This window comes from Sorghum bicolor, chromosome 10 (genome assembly GCF_000003195.3).
Source record: "Sorghum bicolor cultivar BTx623 chromosome 10, Sorghum_bicolor_NCBIv3, whole genome shotgun sequence".
Taxonomy (NCBI): domain Eukaryota; kingdom Viridiplantae; phylum Streptophyta; class Magnoliopsida; order Poales; family Poaceae; genus Sorghum; species Sorghum bicolor.
Genome location: NC_012879.2, coordinates 42,467,555 through 42,490,179, shown reverse-complemented (window position 1 = coordinate 42,490,179; position 22,625 = coordinate 42,467,555).

Sequence of the window (22,625 nt, the reverse complement as noted above, 5' to 3'; positions counted from 1 at the left end):
TCCTTATTTCCTGATAACCCCCTGCAGAAACAGATAAACAACAAAACTCATGGAATTCTGTCAGATCAAACCCTAATTCTAGGTGTCGGTTGCATATTGGTCCTTTCTCTCATTTATTTGATAATTAAAATTGGTACTTAAGAATCATCAACAACCCTCCATAAGGACTTATCCCTTGGCAAAAGCTGGGACAACTCGTACAACCATGAGGGCTATATGGCTCTGGCTTTAGTCAAGTATGAGTAATTTTTCTAGCTCGTTAGCGGTTACCCATGTGGCGCAATTGGGGAATAGCAGACCGTGGATTCCTGCGGGTGAATCACATGGACTGACTAATGAAACTAAGCGGCCCTAACTTGTTAGATGAACCTTTGAAAGACTTCATAGTGAACCCTGCCGACCTTCCTTGGTAGTGGGTTAAGAGGTCGACGGGCCTCGGGCGAAAGGGTAAATCATGACTCATGGGTAAAGATATACAACCTCTGCAGAGTGTTAAATCTGGTATACTAGCCTTGCCCACGGATACGGGCGGCCCGGAAAACTGACGGAATAGATGGACACTGATGAACATGATTAATGATGATAAATGATGGTTTATTATGTTGTTTATATGTGTTATTGTTAATTCTTGTATATATTGATCATGTGGTTATGGGATTTAAGTTATGCTACCTTGATATTTGCTATCCAATGACTAAATATGCTATTCACATATAAAAGCTAAATGCAGTCAAACCAGTGTCAACTTATTGAGCCTCATGAACCCCTGGTTATACTTGTTGAGTACGATATGTGCTCACTCTTGCAATTTCCCCCACACCTCAGGAGAAGTTTTGGGCTAGTGATCAACCAGTCAGTTGGATCATGTGGAGAGAAGTTAATACCCGAAGTTTGGAGTTATCTATCCGCTGTTTGATACTGAAGGTTATCTCTTTTATACTAAGTACGTTATATATTTATGCATTGTCTTTTGATATTACCCCTTATTTGTAGCTATATGTGAGATTTGACTTCTAAAACTCACATATGGTGCATATCTGGTTTTGTCCTTAAAATCGGGTATTACAATTTTTCTCCCTTGTTAGTTGCAGGTCAAACTGACTGGCACGTTTCTGGAATTTCGAAGCACCCGGGCATGTGATTGAAGCCACGCTTTCCGGCTTGCTGTGTGTGAGGCACAGTGCGCCACATTTTGTGTCAACAAATACCAACATAGGTGTAGTAGTCAATCTCTTCTTAAATTCCTCAAATTTAGCTTGATATTTATCAGACCAGCTAAACCAAGAAAGTTATACCTATTATATTGATAAGAATGAATAAATGATACTACCTAAGTCCTATAATCTACTCATAATAGGCAGAGGTCACAAGATAAATAATGATAAATAATAGTGATAGCATAATCATCAAGCATCATAAATAAGGATAATCATCAGAGCATCTACTAGTCATAATCATAGTTGGCCAATGGATAAACTAGGGAGTTAGATCTAAGGTAATGCTATAACTACGCCAATGAATAATCATCGATAAGTCAACCCTATATCATAATTACATATAAAGAGGCATCAACTAGTGAGGGTTTTAAGACGCAACCGTCACCTCCTTCGCGACCACGCCCATGCTAGCCCTACGTACGGAGGGTGGACCACAGAGGAACCAACGCAGTTGTTACCTACGTGGACTACCACACGACACGGCACATCAGGGGGCACTCACAGACAAACAAGATATCTAGACACCACGTCTACAAACTGTCTATCATCTACCCAACGATCGATTAGGTAAACGTTATATGAGCAATTACATGAATTTAATAAGATCAAACCAACTATCCTAGACATATAATCAAAGTAGGAAATGACTAATGTAATTAAGAACATATGAATCTATTAAGAATAAAGTCTCCCTAATATACAATGAAATACTATAAAGTAGAACTAGAACTATTACCGAACTCTTGCGCTCTAGACCAACGCTAGGGGCTTGAAATCCCAATGAAGCACTAGATCTCCTCCACTTCTAATCTAACTAACTAGAACTCTGAACTAGAAGGCTCTTGATGAACTTGAAGGCGCTTGATGCTTGATGGCTTGAGGCCTTGATGAATATTGAGGTTGATGTCCTCCAGGGGGGTCTGCCCACGTATTTATAGTCCGGTGGGAGTCACGCGCGCTGTCGGATCAAACCGACTTAACCAAGGGACGAGATGACTTCTCAAAGACGGTGGAGGAAGCTTTCGGAAGGGGGGCACCAAACCCTTGATGAGGACATGCCAACTCATCATATGATGGAACATGATGAGTATTCACCATGCAAAACAAGTGAACATAAACATTATACACCTACACGATGTTCTGCCAAAAGGAAACAAGAGCAGGTGAATTTGTTCCAAACTAAACTTGAGATTGAAATATTTAAGGGTGTTATACTTTCTTATATCTTCTACTTATATCTTGATAAGGTTTACACAAGAAGGAGCTACTGCTGTACCAAAAGAGAGAAGATAGTTTTACATAGAAGCTGAACCAACACGCCATCTAGCTGACAGCAAAAACGGCGAGTACAGTGCAGAAACGGACCAGTGCAAGCTATCTTCATAACTTTCGATTTCCAAATGATATGAAGGCCTATAAGGACATTTTGGAAAGCTCATCAAGTCTTCTTTCCAATGCCTCAAGTCTCATCTCATTTGGACATTACAATCAAGAGTTATGTTTGGATTAGTCAAGACTGCTGAGAAGGTTAACAGTCTGTCGTGACAGAATATTGGTACAACTTGCCGTGCAAAACTGTACGAATCTACAATGTTTCGTGGTGCATGGCATACATTGCTGGAATGCTCTTGGAGTCTAGTTTCACACCCAAGAAATGGTTCGTCATTTGGACTTTCCAATAAAGAGTTATGGTCAGTTTATTAGAAACTGATCTGGAGGCCAACAGTCACGCGAAACCACTTCGGGACTCCATTCCGAGGGGACCTTTCACATTGCCTTTCTGTAGAAATTTCATTTCATTTTTAGACCTATCTAGGAGGGTTGTTCCTAGTATAAATATTCCCTACCTCTGAGCTATTAGAAACCTTTGATCATTTCTACATGATATTGCAACCGCGCTGCTAACACAACTACAAAAAAGATTTACCGTGACCTTTTGAAAACACCCCCCGAGGCGGGCAAAAATTTCAACCGCCTCGGTTAATGCTAGGCATTAACCGAGGCGGTCATTTTTTATTAACCGAGGCGGTTACATAAACCGCCTCGCAAAATTAATTAACCGAGGCGGGCACCCTTCAAATATCCGCCGCGGTTAATATATATTAACCGAGGCGGGCATCTTAACATAACCGCCTCGGTAAATCATTAACCGAGGCGGGCATTATAACTTCACCCGCCTTAGTAAATCAGGCCCAACCCGCTAGCCCAAGAGGCCCAATTTCAAGATCACATATATATACTAGACCTAGGGTTTCACCTTCACTTCCTCCCTCCTCAGCCGCACCCGCACTATCTCTCCCTACCGCTCGCGACGCTGCGCGACGCTCCCCTCCCCTTCCCTTCCTGTCCTCGCAAAACCCGACCGCCCTCTCCCCATCGACCACCTCTTCCCCTCCTCTCCTCCCCTTCGTCTCCGGTGGTAGAGGCCCTCCCCAACTTCAAAGCGGGGCGGCATGGCAAGGCACCCTCCTCCTCTCTCTTCGGCGGCCAGGCATGGGGGGCAGCCAGATTCGTAGCGGCGCGCCCCTCCTCCTCCCTCTCCAGTGGCCAGGAGCGCAGGGGCGGCCAGATCCACGCCGACGCGCGCCCCTCCTCCCTCTCCAGTGGCCAAGCACGCGGGGGCGGCCGGATCCACGATGACCCACGCCCCTCCTCCCTCTCCGGTGGCCAGGTGCATGGGGAGGCCGGATCCGCGATGGCATGCCCCCTCCTCCCTCTCCGGTGCCTAGGCACGTGGGGGTGGCTGGATCCGTGACAGCTTGCCCCCTCCTTCCTCTCCGGTGGCCTGGTGCACAGGGGCCGCCAGATCCACGGTGGTGACGCCCCCTCCTCCCTCTCCGGTGGCCAGGCGCACGGGGGCGGTTGGATCCGCGTAGACGTCCAGGATTGGGCTCACCGGTGGGCTCACCAGTGGGCTTTGGGTTTTTTTTATTTTTTTTGTAACGATTAACCGAGGCGGGCGTCCTAACGTGCCCGCCTCGGTTAATCAATTTACCGTGGCGGGTACAGGCGAACGCCGCGGTGAGTCCACTATTAACCATGACCTTAGATGCGTGGCGGGTGTTGATATTTGGTAACGCAATAAGGAAATGATCCGCAAGTGCACGGATATCAGTGAGCATTTCACCCGGGAGGTTTTCCAGAGTATCGTATTTATATTTTTACCACTGGGAGAAAGGGTGCATCTGACTAACCAAATCTATTGCTACTACCCCTTTAGGCTACAAAGAATGTTTCTCGATGTGAGTGATGTATAGAGAAGACTGCAACCGTAGTCTCGTTGTAACCTTAGTAAGGATGATCTACTGTTCTATTAGGGAAGCTTACGGAATCTAGACAACACAAAGGATGTTCGACCCGCACCTATAAACCTACCCGTCCTGCTAACGAGATATGGGATACAAAGGTAACTCGGAAATGTCACGTTCCTCGCTACTACCACGGTCCAGATAGTCAAAGGATATCTATGAGTACCCTAGCCTAAACACCACATTTACGCTAGCAATGATTACTCTAATACTCAACCGGAAGAGGATTAAAGTAAACTCATGAACCAAAGAACAATAAAACAAGAACTTACTAGAATTAGAAGTCGAATTTCTGAAGAATCTTAGAAGCAAGCCTCGGGTTAGGAGACTTGACCCCGCAGGTACAACTCGGAGTAGACACCGACAGGCCGGCCTTCCTCCGATCTACACCTCCACTCTATCTCTCTCAATCTAGTAGAAACTAGAAGACCTATTTCTACTCACATTGGTTGCTAAGCCTAAAAAGAAATTCTATTTAGAGAAGAGGTTTTCCTTCGAGGGCACCCCTCAACTCTATGATAACTTCTTGTCTTCTCCAAGGGCCAGGGGGTCTCCTTATATAGTCCTCCTCCTCTATGCGTTTTTGTGTCGGTAGGCGATGTGGTACTACGTTATCCTTGATCCTTTAGGTCGGTGGAACATCGTGTGCGAAGAGAGTCCCGAACGGAGTCTAGCAGGGGGCGGGCGCCCAGGTCCTCAGGGCGGGCGCCCTGGGCCTGGCCCCTTTCGGCCTCTACTTTCTTCCCGTGGCTTCTGGAGTCTTCTAGATGGTAGAAAATTGCACGGTGCGTTGATATCTCTATGTAATCCTGACATATGGGCCTTTCTTCCTTATTTGCTCAGAAATAGACAAACACAAAAACTCGTGGAATTCTGTCAGATCAAACCCTAATTCTAGGTGTTGGTTGCATTTGGATCCTTTTCTTTATTTATTTGATGATTATATTTGGTACTTAAGGACCGTCAACCACTCCCCCAAGCTTACCTCTTGCTCGTCCCTGAGCAAGAATGGACTCAAGAGTTTCTGCAGTGGTTTCATGCCTTAAAAGTACACACGCATTCAAGCAAGATCTCATCTCTGAGGTAGAGTAAACTGTTAAGACTTAAAACTTACTCATTTACCTTTCACCATGGGGCTTGTAACCGTCACTTGTGTCTTGAGCAGTTAAAAAATAGAACGGTCAAGTCAAGCGCCATGTCTCTTATTCTTGATCAGCTATAGCTCTGGTGTTTTTGCAGATTTTCAAATAAAACTCAGAGATTCCTTATATGATTCTCTCAAATCTCTCTTTTGTGGTATTTCTGGATCCTTACCAAGGCAGTAATGGTATATGCCTTCTCTCAAAGTATGTAGTATTTTTGGTATAATGCATAGTGATATTGCCTTCTCTCTCACCCTACTCTAATAAGGTTTTGATATCTGGAGCTCATAGGTGGGAGACAGATAATACATACTTACAAGACATTTATTGCATAGTCAAACCATGGATCCAGAAGAACAAGTCAATAAGTCAAATCAAGATGTGCATGTGTGGCGAATGAATGGGGTATGGTGATAATGGTGAAAACAATGGTGAAAGTCTAATTCTACTTTTGCTCTTTTAAGGGAATACATACCTTTCTTGCACTTCGAAGCTTTTTGAGGAGAATGAGATGCTCTATATTTTCTTTTTCTTTTTCTCTCAGGTGGGTATCTTGTACCCCTAATTCTACTGTCGGACACTTGTCCATTTTTACCTCTCGTCTCACTTTTTCTTTTCTTCGAGGTTCCGGGCACTTGCCCTTTTTATTTCCTCGTATCCTTTCTCTCTTCTTTCTCTTTTTTTTCTCTTTTTTTTACTAGAGCACTCATCTCTTGAAATAATATAGCAAGTGGTAGTAACCAAAAATAACTGGAGCATTTATTTCACAGGGAATAATAGGGATTGGAAAATGTTTTTGGCTATTCTCTCCCGGATTAGGAGTAGAATAATTTTGGGTGAATCTGGAGATGGAAGTGAGTGGATATATGTGGATGCGTACTTCCGGAGTAGAAGCAGCATGTGTGAGTGAACGTGCAAGTGAATCTTGATTTTAACCACATGACAAGCTCCTAAGGGTCTACACAGCTTGACCACACTCAATGCTCATAAGCAGTAAAAAGTAAATGTGTGGCTCAATGTCTAATAAGCATGTATATATGGCTATGGTAGGATTTTAAACTCTCATCATACAGGAATTCATCATGTGTTATTTTAAAGATTTTTCAAAGATAAAATTCTCCAGATTTCTAGCATCTCTAGGAACAGATAAACAGCAGCTCAACCTTCCCATATCATATCCGTTAACGACTTAGACTTCAGATCAAGTACTCTTCCCACAAGTTTAGGTTTAGAGCAGGTTTAAATTATAAGTTATGCCTAAACTTGAGAGAGATTTCAATTTTAAGAACTAGTCATGGCAGAGCAACTATTCATCATTTCCATGTGAGAGTTTATCATGAGGGTTCATAGCAAACTTTATTTATTTATTTATTTAGCAAACTAAGCAAAGTTAAAAGCACAAAATCTTTATTTGGGTTTTCATGATTATGCATCTTTTATTATTTGAGTAAAGTATAAACGCGAGTAGAAATACTTAGGTGGATAAATGGGGGTGCTCTCCCCTAAGCTGGATTTTGACGTAATTTCTTCTGATGTAGCTAGCAGGTGACGGAGGTGTATTTGAATGTCGGCAGCACCCTGACAACGATTAGGATGTCCTCCGTCTGCTAGTCTTATTTGATCCTTGAATTCTGTGGAGCTCAAATAGACAACAAAGCTTTGTGGAACTGGTTAAGTGTTAGCATAAATATCTAGCCTTTATCATGTTGAGCCTCCTCAATAAATGTTACTTATTTAGTAGGATCATACACTTATTATTTTTATATTTTTATTGTAAGATGAAAACATATTTATTTTATGCCACCACAGTGAATGTACTTATGGGTTTTATGCCATGAGCATACTCACATGGGGCTTACTATTTTTTCATATTTTTATTTTCTTTTTAGGATAGTGTGAACATGATTAACTAAGTAAACTATTTGAAATAATTGAAAGGGAAAGGATAACTACCAAGTTTACCTCTTGGCAAGGCGTTCGGTGTTTTTAAGTCCTCCGAACGGGACTCCTTGTGTTTTCAGTCGTCGTGGGATTTGCTGAATGGCGTAGTCGGTGGTTCCGGCGGCGCCTCCTCTTCGTGTATAACTATCTTCTCTTTCCACATCTGACTCGGTGCTACGGTCTCCTCAGGACAGTTCTGTTCAAGCTGTATGTCTTCAGTCCTTATCACTTCTCCTTCGTAGTCTACCCATCCGTTCTTGATGATTTGCCTCCTCTAGTTGCGGTTGCGTCGTCTTCTTGTCCTGACCTGCTTAGAGTCTTCAACTATATAGTTAGGGTCAGTAAAACAGCGGCATACCTTCTCAGAGGAGAAGTGTATGTGGACTTCTCCGATTCCAATATAGATGATGGCTTTGATAGTGTTGAGGAACGGTCTTCCAAGGATGGTTGGTGGATCATACTCGTCTTCTCCCATGTTAATGACCTGAAAATCGTCTGGAGCTGAATGTATCTTGGTTGTAGGAGCATGGTTCCATGCAGGAGCTGATAAGTGACTGCGGCCATTATGTTGTCGTCAGATCCAGTGTCGTAGAGTGTCTTCTAAAAAGAGTATCCATTGATTGTGCATTCGATGCTTGGAACACCAGGGTCGTCCTTTTTTATCAGGAAGAGCGACTTGAGTCGATGATCTTGACCTCCTCCGACAAGGATCCAATGTTTTAAGTCTTCTGGACAAGACTTCTCACCGTCTTCATCCTTTAGGTGCATCATTTGATTGGGTGTGGACCTTGACGTCTGCACCTCTTGATATGGAGTCACCCATGTTCTTCGTTTGCCCAGCAGTTCGAAGTGCGGTGTTGGCAGTATCCTGCTCAGTGTGTCTGTGCTTGTAGATCCAGGTCCTTCACTTGGTGGAGTCTGGGAGTTGTAAAACTCCTCCATGTTTTGTTTGAAGTGTACCTATTCATAGAGACAAGGCAGAGATCAAGTGCATGGGCCCTGTTGGGAAAACACCAACAGAACCAAAAGTGTATTTGTTCTTCTCTAACCTTAAGCATAGTGCGCAAGACAAAGTTGATGGATCATGAGTGTAGCATTTAAAACATTTGTTAGATCAGATGGCTCAACCTAATGGAAAGATAATCTATCTATATTTATGTTTTGTTTATATCTTCCAAAGATTGAATATGCAACATTTTAGGTTATATGATTAGGAGTGTGGGATCACGAAGGTAGTACTAAGAACAAAGATTAAAGTACTAAACATGTTGAATTAATTGGGTTGGTTAATTTGGAGCTACAAATCATACATGTTTGTCTCTTCTATTCATGTGTATGCCAGAACCAAGGAGAAGCTTATAAAAGCGATAGTCAAGTACCTTAAGGTGTTACCTTACTTGAAGAGTGACGGTACAGTATCACCTTGTGGAAGCTTTCCTTTCTTAGCGTTTGTGCATCGTGTTTGTGCCACCCTCCATGGATCATCTCTTTATGATGAATGAGCTATGTCTTTCTTGTGCAAATTGTTAAACTGCATGTGTCACTTTCTTCATCTCCAATGTGAGTTTATCTCAGGACTTCCCAGGTTGATATTGAAAGTTTTCCTGCAGGGGTTAGTGCCACAAAATATACCAATATCTACTCAAGCAGTTTTTAGTTCAGAAACCAAACTAGACTCCATGTCTAATCAGATTAAGGAAGGCTATTTAACCTAAGCACCATGCTTAATTTAAATGCCAATGGAAGTATGTCGAGTACTTCCAAACCAACACTTGCTAGTAAATAGATAAAGGTAGCATGACAACATTTATAGAGATCTACTCAAGTGGAGATGAAGTAGTGTGATTAGTTCTTAACAAATTGAGCATCTCTCAAAGGTAGGGACAACCAACATAGCAACATGGCAAAGGATGTTTTTATGTAAAGTATTTCCCCCAAGCTTGAATTTTGCGAAATTCAAGTTTGGATGAATTTAATTCAATGTTGTATGATGGTTGGTTGGACATACCTTGTGCTTGTCATTCATCCGATCTTCTTGCTCCAATCCTGGAAAGGTTAGTGGCAAGAATACCCGAAGGAATATTTCTACAATTATCTCAATATGCTCAATACACAAGGCAATGCTGCAAATAATTAGAAGTTCATGTTACGATCTGATAAGTGCTTGTTTAAGGAAGCTATCCTTGGGAAACCATCAAGTTATGTTGGTGAAGTGGTTTCCCCTCCAACACCTACCTATATCAAGATCAACTCAACGAGATCTGCAATATTTATTATAGACATATGCATCGACAACCGCCCTTTTAAAGTTTTTATAAATAGAAAGGAAGAGGGGGTTGGAGATCTCAAATGTGGTAAGGATGGAGAGACCAATTGATTGGGGAGATGTTTTATATGAGCAAGGACTTGGTAAGGTATTTATGAAATAACTTCCATGCTCACTGTTGTTTCTCTCATTCTCAAACTCCAAGGATGATTCTTCATGAATGCTTAAAATTCCTCTAGGATTGTCTCTCAAGTTTGTTTTATCCATCCATTCAATGGTGATAGCACATGGATTTTTAATGCCCTCTAGCCATTGATGTTGCTCTTCTCGATCCTCCTTGTGGTCTTGGTGACTCTTATGCACGGGATGTCTAGAGAGATTCATAGGATTATCAGGAGGTTCAAGAGAAAGAGCATAGTAGAAATTATTAAGCTCAAGGATGGGTTGGATAGCCGAATCATGGGATTGAAATGTTTGGAAATTGGCTATTGAAACTTCCTTTCCTCGTCTGGGAGATGATTCCTTCTCTATCTCTAAGATTTTTCTATGAAGACTAGTATAAGAAGGATGTCCACAAATGAAGACATACCTTCCTTTACTAATAGATAAAGAAAGAAAGACTCTAGCAAAGGTTATATGATTAAGACCAATGTGAAAATATCTAGGAAAAACATGGTCTTGTAGGGCTAGGTGTAAACCAGAATTTATAGAAAGATTAAAAGATTCCCTAGGTGTAGCTAAAAGTGCATTATCTTCTTGATTAATAGATAGGACCTTGGCTATAGAAAAGGGTTGGTTTTGACCTATTGCAATCAACTCCGGACACAGATCATAATTAGGGGCAGGACTTGTTGACTCCCATGGTCTATGGCTGGTCTCCGAAGGTGCAAAGAATTCAATAATAGGTATGGAATTTAAGTTATCCATAAAGATAAAAATAAAAAGATAAAAGAATAAAAGTATAAAAGCATAATACAAGATAATAGCAAGACTCAAAGTTATCTCAGCAAACCGTCTTTCTCCCCGGCAACGGCGCCAGAAATGCTTATTGATATTTGGTAACGCAATAAGGAAATGATCTGCAGGCGCACGGATATCGGTGAGCATTTCACCCGAGAGGTTTTCTAGAGTATCGTATATATATTTTTACCACTAGGAGAAAGGGTGCATCTAACTAACCAAATCTATTGCTACTACCACTTTAGGCTACAAAGAATGTTTCTCAATGTGAGTGATGTATAGAGAAGACTGCAACCGTAGTCTCGTTCTAACCTTAGTAAGGATGATCTACTGTTCTATTGGGGAAGCTTACAGAATCTAGACAACACAAAGGATGTTCGACCCACACCTATAAACCTACCCGTCCTGCTAACGAGATATGGGATACAAAGGTAACTCGGAAATGTCACGTTCCTCGCTACTATCACGGTCCAGCTAGTCAGGGGATATCTATGAGTACCCTAGCCTAAACACCACGTTTACGCTAGCAATGATTACTCTAATACTCAACCGGAAGAGGATTAAAGTAAACTCATAAACCAAAGAACAATAAAACAAGAACTTACTAGAATTAGAAGTCGAATTACTAAAGAATCTTAGAAGCAAGCCTCGAGTTAGGAGACTTGATCCCGCAGGTACAACTCGGAGTAGACACCGACAGGCCGGCCTTCCTCCGATCTACACCTCCACTCTATCTCTCTCAATCTAGTAGAAACTAGAAGATCTATTTCTACTCACATTGGTTGCTAAGCCTAAAAAGAAATTCTATTTAGAGAAGAGGTTTTCCTTCGAGGGCACCCATCAACTCTATGATAACTTCTTGTCTTTCCAAGGGCCAGGGGGTTCTCTTTATATAGTGCTCCTCCTCTATGTGTTTTTGGGTCGGTAGGGATGTGGTACTACGTTATCCTTGATCCTTTAGGTCGGTGGAACATCGTGTGCGAAGAGAGTCCCGAACGGAGTCCAGCAGGGGGCGGGCGCCCAGGTCCTCAGGGCAGGCGCCCTGGGCCTGGCCCCTTTCGGCCTCTGCTTTCTTCCCGTGGCTTCTGGAGTCTTCTAGATGGTAGAAAATTGCGCGGTGCGTTGATATCTCTATGTAATCCCGACATGTGGGCCTTTCTTCCTTATATCCTGATAACCCCCTGCAGAAATAGACAAACACAAAAACTCGTGGAATTCTGTCAGATCAAACCCTAATTCTAGGTGTTGGTTGCATTTGGATCCTTTTCTTTATTTATTTGATGATTATATTTGGTAATTAAGGACCGTCAACAGCGGGTGCCTTTGCCCGCCACAGAAAATGAAAAACGTCCGCCATGATTAATAAATTTTGTAGTAGTGTGAGTGCCTTACTCAACCTTTGTTCTTCCTTGTTCTTCATGGCCTTGCGAAGTGAATCCTCTGGGTTCCCCTACTTCGTGCTCTACGACTTTCGTTCGGTTGCACCATATTGTGTGGATTAGCTCCGGATTGTGGTTCTGTGGTTGTTCGGAGATCGAGTCAAAGTCTTCGTGGTTTCAGTTCCTCTCTCCCCGTCGCTTGGTCGCATCCAACCTTTGTTAGGTATAAAGCTAGTTACCCACTGTTCGTAGCAAGTTATCCTTGTTCTTTTGATCTAGTGTCGTGAAGATCGGGCCACCCTCATACCGATTCATATCGGTAACCTATCAACCCTAGAGTAGGGGGCCGGCCGGCGCTAGGGTGGGGCCGGCCGGCCCCACCTAGTGGCGGCTGGTCCTCCCCTCGCATCGGGTGTCTTCCAGAGTATTCCAGAATCCTCTTGCGTTGTTTTCCATGGCAGATATGTTTCTGTGTTTGATTTGCATTAGAGACCCTATTTTGCAGCTTTCCAGAAATTCACCCTGGAAAATATAGAATATACAAAACTCGTGGAAATTGTTAGTTTAAACCCTATACTAGTGTGTATTCATGATCTCCTTTAGGTTTAAAGTTATAATAAAAGTTGACGTTATCGACCGTCAACAACTCCCCCAAGCTTACCATTTGCCAGTCCCTTGGCAAACTAAGCCTAAGCAATATATGTATTTGAGTTGTTACAATATTTTTATTCTTTTCCAAGTACACATGCTCCCAAACAAAGATTCTCCTCTGGATTAGTCAATACTTGTTCTAATCTTCAACTTACCCATTTTACCTTTAACCATCGGGCTTTATAGCTTTTGTATGAGTCTTGAGTAATCAGAAGACAGAGCAAGCAGGTCAAACACTATGTCTCAAACTCTTTTGCAAAACCATTATTTCAGAGTTTTTTATATGTTTTCAAAATAAAACTCAGAGCTTAATTGTATGACACCCTCAAGTCTCTCAATATATGTGGTATTTATGGTTCTCTCTTGAGGCATTTATACCTCCTATAACTGAAGAGATATATATATGGTGGAGCTTATAGGAGTGCTAATAAGGATAAGCATACTTGTCATGCATGTATTGTAAAGTCAACTAATGGATCCAAAGAGAATCGAGGCATACAAACAAACCAAGGTGTGCATGTGTATGGAATATGGTGGATTGGTGTTTTGTAGTATTTGTGGCTAATTTCTATTTCTTTGAAAATGATTCTCTATTGAAGCTTTTCAGGAAAGACATGGGCTATCTGTAACACCCTAAATTTTGATCTTTTGGAAATAGAGGAAAAATAATTAATTATACATTTTTGTGCTCATAAAACATAGGGAAAATAATATTTTCATTATATTAAATTTTTTTAGGGTTTAGCAACATGACTGAGCATCCATGCTGCTGCATTTTATTTTGTCTGAGTGGTTGTTTTGAATTTCAAAAAGGTTTTCAAATTTTCTTGAAATCTAATTAATCAAAGGTTTGAAAATAAAATTGAAAAAGTATTTATTTTCTCTTCCTCCCTCTCCCTAGAAATCGGCCCGAAGGCCAAGACCCTTCCCTCCCCCCTTTCTTCTTCTCTCTGGCCCAAGCGGCAGCCGCGGCCCAGTTTCCCCTCCCACGCCAGCATCCCCCCTCTCTTCTTTCCACTGACAAGCGGGTCCTGCGCCCCTGAGTCACCGACAGGTGGGGCCCACCGGTCAGATCCTTCCCCTACCTCGTGTCCAAGCCGGACTCTACCCGGAATTGAGCACCGGCCACGCGGATCTTCCGTATTGGCTTGCCCCACAAGTCATGACCCTCTTAAATAGCAGCCTTGGCCTCGTCTAAACCCCCTACCCGACCCTAGAGCTAGTAGCCGCCTCGTTCTCGCTGAGAAAACATCTCCAAGATCCACCCCGAAAGCAACCCGCCGCTGCGACGCATCTTCGCCCCCGTGAGTTCCTTGCCGAGCTTCTCATCATCTTTGCGAAGTCACTAAGCCTTTTCTTTCTCTTTTTCGTGCTTTCTATGTTGTGCTTGACCTCGCCGAACCTTGCAGCGCTCGGTCGTCCGCTATCCTCCGTCGCGAGCGCGCCCTAATCTCTCCCCGACATCGGCTTTGCCCTAGGTGAGTTCGCCTCGAGCTCTACTACGCCCTAATGCAATCGGTTTGCTTTCTAGTGCCCTAAATCGCTTAAACCATGAACACTGGCCAACTCCGGCCATGGCACCGCCACGGGCACCCCCAACTTCGGCCGGCCAGCTCCCTCTCCCTACCCCGATCTAATCTCGGCCTTCCAAACAAAATCCGACGGCCCAAATCAAAAGATACCCCTTCGGCCACGTCTTTTGCAAAAGCACCCCCGTAGTTTTTAAAGATTTAACCCGTAGTCCTTTGCGGATTTCCTGAATACGTTTCTAAACTCTGAAAGCGTATTCTCGCTTACTCAGTTCAAAATACGTTTTCTCAAAATTACAGTTTTGCCATTGATCTTATTTAACTCATAAAAACTACGTTTTAACTCCGTTTTGATCCTTCAAATTGTGTGAGATTCGTTTTTGCGTAATCTAATGATTAGTAGCACTGTTATACATGTTTCCAACTTTTAAAATCTGAGCTTAGATTTAATCTATTATTTTATTAAAGGAAATCTTATTTACATCATAACTTCTTCGTTTTAGATCCGATTTTCGTGATCTTTACGTCTGTGTGATCGTAGTGCGACGTAGATTTATTTTATAAAATTTTTATCTTTATTTGCTACCATTGGTGTATTGTTCTAATAATAGGTTTGTTTGCTTTGTATGTTTACCTCTGGATGATTGCTGTTGATGTGACGACTGACTTTAGTCGGTGAGCTTTTACGTGGTGATCAAGAAGCAGTTTGTGGAAGGTTTGGAACTAAAAGAAGGATCTGAGTTTCAAGGCAAGTATAGCATGGGATCATCCTTGTTTCCTAATAACTTTAATCACACCATTCATATTGCATGTGTCTCTTTGTTAAGGATTTCCTAGTATTGATCTTATACCTTGTCACCTATGGTTTTGCATTGGGTAGCCTATGCTAGTGCTCCACTAAACCACGATCTGGTAATTTGATTAATGGAATATGCAATAAACATTGAAAGATGACTTTTTAGCAACTTTGGTAAAGAGAGCCGGAGCATTGGGCTATCCTATGGTGCTCTAGTTTCTCTCCATAAGGACTTATCTGTATATGACCATCCGGGACATACAGTACAACTATGAGGGCTATATGGCTCTGGCTTTAGCTCAGTATGATGACCTTTTCTAGCTTGTTAGAGGTTACTCGTGTGGCGCAAATGGGGAATAGCAGACCGTGGATTCCTGCGGGTGAATCACATGGACTGACTAATGAAACCAAGCGGCCCTAACTTGTTAGACGAACCTATGAAAGGCTTCATAGTGAACCCTTCCAGCCTCCCTAGGAAGGGGGTTAAGAGATTAGCTACCCGAGCGAAAGGGTAAATCATGACTCACAATGAAAGTGTACAACCTCTGCAGAGTGTAAAACTGATATATCAACCGTGCTCACGGTCACGAGCGGCCTTGGACCAATACAGAATAAATGATCACTAATGGCAAATTATTAATGTTATTATTGTTAATATGTTGTTTATGCTATTCTTTATTCACTTTACTTGATCATGAGTTTAGTTCGGGACTTGACAACTTGATGCTACTCATATGCTAAAATTGTGACAACTAAAAGCTACATGAAGTTAAACCAGTGTCTAGCCTTTGAGCCTCATGAACCCCATGTTATTCTTGCTGAGTACGAGACGTACTTACGCTTGTCTTTACATTTTATTTGGATAAAAATCCTGGATGGGTACCAGATTGCTTGTTTAGAAAAGAGTTTAGGCTTGTGCTCAACCAGTCAGTTGTCCCTGTGGATTTGGAGCTTTCGCCTGAAGAACGGAGTGTCTTTCCGCTGTTTGCTATCCAAGGTTATATCTTATACATTAAGTTCGTTATAGATAAGCATTGTCTATTTGATATTACCCCTATTTGTGGCTATATGTGAGATTTGACTTCCTGGGCTCACATATGGTGTGTATCTGGTTTTGTTCTTAAAACCGGGTGCTACACTATCTTTGTTCTCTCTCTCTCTCTCTTTTAACAGGGAGGCGGGCATCTAGTACCCATTGTTTTCATTATTGGGACACTTGTCCATCTTTTACTCCCTTTTCTTCTTTTATATTTTTGCATAGCCATATGTATCCTTTAAATACAATAAATCATTAGAGAGATGACAACAAGAACTTAAAACATTAAAGACAAGGGTTATCTTATAGGTTAATTATTGGCATTTACTCCCAGTGTAGGAATAATGCATATATGAACTGGAGAGTGTACGTGATCTTGATTTAGAAAGCATGACAATACTCTCATAAGGTATACGGCAACGGTTGACTAAACTCAATGCAGAGCAAGCAGCATAAATGTGCAAATGTCTTTCTAACTCTAAATGTGTATTATATATGGCTTTGGTAGGAATTAACACTTTGTCATACAAGACCTCATCATGTAGGTTTTTAGGTTTTCAAAATAAATCTCCAGAACTTAGTAATGCTAGGAATAAGATAAATAGTAGCTCAAACTTTCAATGATCATATCAACCAACTACCTAGACTTAGCTCAAGCTTATGCCTCCATAAATTGCAGGTTCAGAGTAAATCTTCAAATTAAAATAGTAATGTCTAAAACTTGAGAAAGTCTATCGTTGGAATTTAGGTACTTGCAAGGAATAGAGCATTATTCATCATTTCCAAGACAAAATTTCAAATGTTTATCACTTTTTATTTAGCTCTAGTTTAGATTGACTCTAAACACACTCTAACTAATTATAGACTCACAAAAAGACTCTATGACTTGTGGACCTTCATGTGCCCACATATTTTTGGTATTTTTATAACTATATAGACTCGATAATCGCTGGATGTTTGCAATGTTTGATATAGATGTTCTTTAGAGCGAGCTAGCCAGTAGCGAACTCGGTGGATGCCACTGATAGACTCTCTCCTTGCTATGTGTTATTCTTACATAGTCATACTCCAACAAGAAAACCAAAACTCGAGGCTCGAATTTAATAATGGGTTAGCGGTCAGCCAATGAGTAATTAATTATTCTTATGAGCTAATTTTAATAATATCTGATTTAAGGAGGATTTTACTTTTCTCTTCTTTTTGAATTTTCTATTTATGATGCAGAAATTAAATATGAATGCTATATATATATATTCTATATTTTTTATGCCACCACAGTAAATATTCCTAAGGGGTTACCACAAGTTTATTCACATGGGGCTTTGGTATTTATGATGCAGTAATTAAAGCAGTAAATATTTTTGTTATTTTTGTATTAATATGCTGAGAGAAATAAATATGCTACTAAGTGTATTAAAGAAAAATTACTATGCATGCTAATTTAACTAGATAACTACCATTCTGACCTTATGGCTAGGGTACGGAATTTACAGTCTACCGACAGGACTTGGATGGTGAAGAGGACTTACTCAGTGGGTTCATTGTCTGAGGTAACCTCAGTCAACTCCCCATCTTGCGGCAATGTTGTACGTGCGTCTTCCTCCCATCTTGTTTCTGTCTCTTTTGCTTCTTCCTTCTCTAGTTCCAACTCTTCAGTTCTATTTTCTTTCTCCCAGGCTTCTAATCGGGCTAGGATCTCCTCTTTCTCTTTCTTGGCGATCTGGTCCATCCGTTCAACTTCTACGGCCCACTCGCTCCATCGAGGTGTGTGCGTGTTCTCTTCTTCCTTCGTGAAGTGATCTTCATATTTCACAACCTTGCTAGGAAAGTTTTCCCATCTGCAGTGAGGCCGGGCAGCCTAACGGCGGGCTTGGCATCTTCTCCTGTTGTGTTCCTTCCTGGTTTGCTCACGGTTACATAATGTTCTAAATTGACAGCGTACCTTTCTGGCGGGAAGGTTGAAGAGACCATGCCCAGATCCGATGTAGATGTTGGCTTTAGCTGTGTAGAGAAATGGTCTTCCTAAGAGGATCGGAAACTCATCGTCTCCCTGCATATCAAGCACTAGAAAATCTGTTTTGACATTATGTTGCAGCCTGATCCAGTGTCACAGACAGTGTAAGCGAAGGTGGTGTTGTTGATTGTGCAGTCAATGATTGGAACTCCTGGATCACATCTCTTAGTTGGACATGGCTTGGGTAGCATATGATCATTTTTAGCGTTGAGAGCGGTGATCAATTGAGCAGTCTCTGCCTGCTTGGTCTTCCTCCATCTTCTATTGTTCTTCTTCTTCGGCACTAATTGTTGTTCTTGCTTTCCTTGTTGGTAGAATTGCTTCGGGTCTGCAGGAGCTTTCAGGACACGGTTCTTGAATGCAAATCTCTCCTTCTTGTCCTTGATAGATAGGACAATCTTGGCGTGCTCTACATAGATGATGGCTTTTGATGTGCATAGGAATGGTCTTCCCAAAATGATTGGTGCCTTCTCATCTACTCCCGTCTCCACGACCACGAAGTCAACTGGGAAATATGATTGCCCCACTCTAATGACAACTTCTTCTAATACTCCCTCGGGGTAGCAAATGGACTGATTTGCAAGCTGCAAACGCATATTTGTGTACAACAAGGAATCACTTAATATTTTCTCATAAATTACCTTAGGCATGATGTTGACACTTGCGCTGAAGTCACAGATAGCCTCTGGAAGCTGTGGCATCCTATAGAGATAGGAATGACAGGTCTTCCCGGGTCTCCCATCTTCTCTGGTAGAGAGTGGTCAATCCAATGTACATCTGCAGGCTCAATATAACATTGGGTTGCATTGTGAATATCAATCAAGGTTAGCAGTTTCTAAATCTTCTGGTTGGCCTAGGATCTTGCCTTTTTCTAATGGAGCAACAACAGTAGCTAATTGAGCTAATTGTGATTCTAACATTTTATTAAAACTATATTGATTCTTTATAGCAGAAGCAAATGTATCCATCCTAGTATGAATATTTTCCAAAGTTTTATCATTTGATGCTAGTTTCCTAGTCATTTGATCTAGGAGTTTGGATTGACTAGCAACTAATTCTCTTAAAGGCGGAAAATTATTATTAAAATTATTACCTTGATTATTACCTTGGTAATTACCTTATTGAGGTTGCTGATTCCATCCTTGATTTTGTTGAGGATGATAGTAGGTGTTATTGTTGATGTAGTTCACATCCTCTTGTAGTGTAGGGCAACTGATAGCTGAGGGACCGTAGTCTCCACATTCTTCACATATCATATGGGAATCATTGATGTGCATGACTTCCTTCTTCTCTATGTCGAGCTTCTTCATGATGAGATCTAGCTTGGCAGTCACCATGTCAGCTTCCTTGAGATGATGGATTCCTCCTCCTTTCTTCTTAGATTAGGTACGTTCTTCATTGCATATAGAGTTTGAGGCCATCCTCAACAAGTGCTTTAGCGTCTAAGAGCTTAAGTGACAGGAAAGCTCCCCCAGATGCAGCATCAATAGACTCATGGGTACTCGATATGAGCCTGTGATAGAAAGTTTGCATTAACAACCACTCCTCTATTCCATGATGAGGACAGTCTTTGATGTAATTCTAAAATCTTTCCCATGCTTCAGTGAATGATTCAACATGTTGTTGTTGGAAACTTGAAATCTTCCCACATAGAGCATTTGTCTTGGCTGTAGGAAAGAATTTTGCTAGGAAAGCAGTCGAGCAAAGGTCCCATGTATTGTGTTTGTCTTTGTTGGTGTAGAACCACTGCTTGGCTTTCCCCAATAATGAGAACAGGAAAAGACAGAGTAAGATAGTATCCTTTGGTACTCCTCTATTCGTGAAGGTGCTACAGATCTCTAAGAAGTGTTGTAAGTGTGCACTTGCATCTTCATGAGCTTTTCCACAGAATTGGCTGGCTTGAACCATGATGATGAGAGCAGGCTTGAGCTCAAATCCATTCTCCCCAGTGTTGACTGCTGGTCCAGTCCGAATGTTTGCTGCTGTTGGGGCAGAGAACTCTCGTAGTGTCTTCTCAGCCATGAACACAGGAGCTAGGTTTCCTCCTAACTCTTCTACTTGTTCTTCTATTTGTTCTTCAAATTCCTCTTCCAAAGTTGGAGCTGGCTCTTCTAAAGAGCTAGCTTGAGCAGCAGAGGGTGTTCTTGACGGTGATTCGAATTTATCCCTTGCTTCTACAAACTTCTTCTTCCTAAGGAGTTTCTTTGGATCTTCAATAAAGTTTCTTGGAAGAGCAAAACCATTCATTCATCACCCTACTTAAGATAAGAAAATGATAACAACGAAGGATGTACCTAATTGAGTAGAAATTGATTGGTAATATAACTTTATTCATACATATTTTATCAATATATCCTAAGTTTATTATGCCTTCCCCGGCAAGAGCGCCAAAAATTCTTGTTGACATTTACTATCATCATCACTAAAAATAGAGATAAACCCTACTCCAAGTAACAACACCAGAAATGCATGATATTTAATTAACTTATCAAATAGCAACTAGCCACTTCCTTAATTATTAATATTCCTAAACATGAAGTAGGTTGTCATCGCTAATTATATTGCTAGGAATTTATAGATACTATTGTGACTATGCAGAAATAAAAGATATGAATATAATTGTAAACTAAATGGGTTCTGCAAGCGGATAGATAATTATTCCGGTGCAGCATTTTACCTAGGGAAGTATCTAGGTTGTCGATTTATATTTATACCACTGGGAAGGCTAAGGGTTAAACTATATCTATTATATTAATAAGAATAAATAAATGATATTACCTAAGTCCTATAATCTACTCATAACAGGCAGAGGTCACAAGATAAATAATGATAAATAATAGTGATAGCATAATCATCAAGTATCATAAATAAGGATAATCATCAGAGCATCTACTATTCATAATCATAGTTAGCCAATGGATAAACTAGGGAGTTGGATCTAAGGTAATGCTATAACTACGCCAATGAATAACACTAATTAGTGCAATTACATCTAGACAACCCTATATCATAATTATATGTAAAGAGGCATCAACTAGTGAGGGTTTTAAGACGCAACCGTCACCTCCTTCGCGATCGCGCCTATGCTAGCCCTACGTATGGAGGGTGGACTACAGAGGAACCAATGCAGCTGTCACCTACACAGACTACCACACGACCTGGCACGTCAGGGGGCACTCACAGACAAATAAGATATCTAGACACCACGTCTACATACAGTCCATCATCTACCCAACGATCGATTAGGTAAACGCTATACGAGCAATTACATGAATTCAATAAGATCAAACCAAATATCCTAGACATATAATCAAGGTAGACAATGACTAATGTAATTAAGAACATATGAATCTATTAAGAATAAAGTCTCCCTAATATACAATGAAATACTATAAAGTAGAACTAGGACTATTACCGAACTCTTGCGCTCCAGACCAACGCTAGGGGCTTCAGGTCCCGATGAAGAACTAGATCTCCTCTACTTCTAATCTAACTAACTAGAACTATGAACTAGAAGGTTCTTGATGAACTTGAAGGCACTTGATGCTTGATGGCTTGAGGCCTTGATAAATAATTAGGTTGATGTCCTCCAGAGGGGGTTCTGCCCACGTATTTATAGTCCGGTGGGAGTCACGCGCGCCGTCGGATCAAACCGACTTAACCAAGGGCCGAGATGACTTCTCAAAGGTGATGGAGGAAGCTTCCAGAAGGGGAGCACCAAACCCTAGAGCAGGGGGCCAGCCGGCGCTAGGGTGGGGGCGGCCGACCCCACCTGGTGGCGGCTGGTCCTGCCCTCGCGTCGAGTGTCTTCCAGAGTATTCCTGAATCCTCTCACGCTGTTTCCCATGGCGGATACGTTTCAGTGTTTGATTTGCATTAGAGTCCCTATTTTGCAGCTTTCCTGAAATTCACCCTAGAAAATACAGAATATACAAAACTCGTGCAAATTGTTAGTTTAAACCCTATACTAGTGTGTATTCATGATCTCCTTTAGGTTTAAAGTTATAATAAAAGTTGTCGTTATCGACCGTCAACAATATACTATTGTGACTAGGCAGAAATAAAAGATATGAATATAATTGTAAACTAAATGGGTTCTGCAAGCGGACAGATAATTATAACGTTGTAGCATTTTACCTAGGGAAGTATCCAGGTTATCGATTTATATTTATACCACTGGGAAGGCTAAAGGTTAAACTATATTTATTATATTGATAAGAATGAATAACTGATATTACCTAATTCCTATAATCTACACATAACAAGTAGAGGTCACAAGATAAATAATGATAAATAATAGTGATAGCATAATCATCAAGTATCATACATAAGGATAATCATCAAAGCATCTACTAGTCATAATAATAGTTAGCCAATGGATAACTT